Source organism: Meles meles, chromosome 1, assembly GCF_922984935.1.
Source record: "Meles meles chromosome 1, mMelMel3.1 paternal haplotype, whole genome shotgun sequence".
Lineage (NCBI taxonomy): Eukaryota > Metazoa > Chordata > Mammalia > Carnivora > Mustelidae > Meles > Meles meles.
In genome coordinates, this window is record NC_060066.1 from 111039705 (window position 1) to 111042068 (window position 2364).

The 2364-nt window shown below is 40.2% G+C and overlaps 1 non-coding gene across 1 annotated transcript; it reads right to left on the reverse strand.

Moving 5' to 3' along the window:
- Positions 1 to 1923: 1923 nt before the first annotated feature.
- On the reverse strand, positions 1924 to 2058 carry LOC123928675. The gene has a single exon (XR_006815787.1). It is a non-coding gene; the product is annotated as a small nucleolar RNA SNORA70 (small nucleolar RNA).
- Between the last annotated feature and the right edge of the window lie 306 nt (positions 2059 to 2364).

A 2364-nucleotide genomic window follows, 5' to 3' on the forward strand; every position in this document is an offset into this window, starting at 1 on the left:
GCTGCTGTTTGGCAGACTGCTAAAGTAGATTGGAAGAAGAGGCATAAAAGAACTGTGCAGAGACAGCATGAAAAATACACTGAGAAGATTAGTGTCCAGGGATTTTTGGTCTCTGATCTTCCTTCATCTTGTACTGTCTATAAGAAATCAGCCTTGGACAGCCTTCTCTAGCTGCCTTATAAAACGTTACTCTTCCAATTGTGTGATTTTGCCTATTGCCATTTCTTCTATTCTTGGAAATATAAAAGCTTTGGTTCCCAAGGAATCTTTTTTCTCTCTCATGTTAGTTTTATGTTTAATGATTTTTCATAACCTCTTTAAATTGGTCTTTTTTCCACTAGCTTAGTCAAATGGAGTTCCTGTTTATTCCTGCCTAGAAGTTAATTAGCTTTGTTTAAGAATGGACTTAATGTGGCTCTAACTTTAACTTAAGAACAAGTGAAATAAGGGCATCTGGGTGGCTCAGTTGGTTAAGTCGCCAACTCTTGATCTCAGCTCAGGTCTTGATCTCAGGGTCATGAGTTTAAGCCCTGTATTGGGCTCCACACTGGAGGTGGAGCCTACCTAAAAAACAAAAACAAAACAAAAAAAAAAACCAACTGAAATTAATCACAATAATCATAACACTGAATATAATCAATGAAAACAAACCCTACTGCAGTAGAGGCTGGTGGTTGATTCATTTGTAGTATTTGTTCGACACACTTATCTGTTGGGCCAACACAGATCTAAAACCCATTATTCTTTTTTTTTTTAAACCCATTATTCTTGACAATCTGTTCAAAGTCTGAAAGCGTTTACAGTGAAGATGATCACTCTCATTTCCTGAAAAACATGAAAAAAGAAAATCAGCTAATTATCTTTTTGTTTAGTTGGGATGATCCCATCCTCTTCATACCTCTGTTACGGAATTTATTAAATTACATGATGATTATTAGTTAACTTGGTTGGCTCCTCCAATAAAATATAAGTTTCTTGAAGGCATATTAATTAAAACTAATTTAAAGAAGATTTTGCTGATCCTTGATTAAATTGTGTCCAGAAATTCACTAATAAAAAATGAGCATCCAAATTAATTGGGTGAATAAGATAACTGGGGCCAGCCAGCTCAACTAGCCAGCAGGGAGTTCCATCGAGATTTATCACTACCTGGCTGTGTTTTGGCAACTCCTGGTGGCAGTTTTTCTAGCTTACATATTGATGGGGATGCTTCTGGATCCTGTTATTTCCAGGGCAAGAGCAGTGATTCCAGAAATCTGGGTAGTGAGGCCCAATTTAAGTAGATCGGTGAGGATGTTGGAACACACCACTTCTCTGATTTCAAAGGCAAATTTGCCTACAGTTACACCAATTTTCCCCTGTCCTGCCTTCTCCCTTGCACATTCCCTCTCTTTCCCCCCAAATAATAAGAAATTTAGATGGCTTCATTTGAGAATGGGGGTTACATAGGGGATAAGAGTCAACTTATAAGTGTTTTAATTCTTTTTTTTTTTTTTTTTGACAGGAAGTTGGATTTATTGGTGGGCATGAGTATGATGGGAAGGGGTGGTGCCAAGGTTCTCCTGAGTGCAGAGCCCTCCATTTGTCCAAGGGACCATGGTTAGGGATGTATTTGACCCCACAGCCATCTGGGATAAGCCGCTTTTCAGCCACCATGTCTTTGAATTCATCTGCATTGAACTTAGTAAAGCCCCACTTCTTGGAGATGTGGATCTTCTGGTGGCCAGGGAACTTGAACTTGGCCCTGAACAGGGCCTCAATAACATGCTCCTTGTTCTGCAGCTTGGGACGGATGGACATGATGACTTGGCCAATGTGCACCCTGGCTACTGTGCCCTGGGGCTTTCCAAAGGCACCCCACATACCTGTCTGCAGCCTAAATTGGAGATAGCCACGAGGTCAGACCCCAGCATCCACCAAAAGGGCTGTCTCCAAGGTCCCTTAGGGCAACCCATACAATCAACAGGCTGCATACACTACCGAGGAGGCTACTGTTTGTAGCCATGGCACACTGGACCCCCATTGAATTATAAGTATCTTAATTCTAATTCAATGTCACTCCAGGATTTTACTGTATTGGGTGCTCAAAAAGTGTTTGAATCAATATAATTTTTCTCACTCAATATGACCAAACCATGGGATAAACTTTTTCGAAAGAAAACAAAATGGGTAAACAACCAATGAAAAGGATCACTACCAAATCCTGGGTACCCAGTGTATAGACTAGCCAATGATGTACTAATGATCTACAAGCAACTGCAGATTTGAAAAACTGAAAGAGCGTATGCAACAGACTAGCCTGAATTCCATAATCAAGACTGTGCCTAGTTCTAGCCTGAAGAAAGACTTGCATTTAAGTGAAGC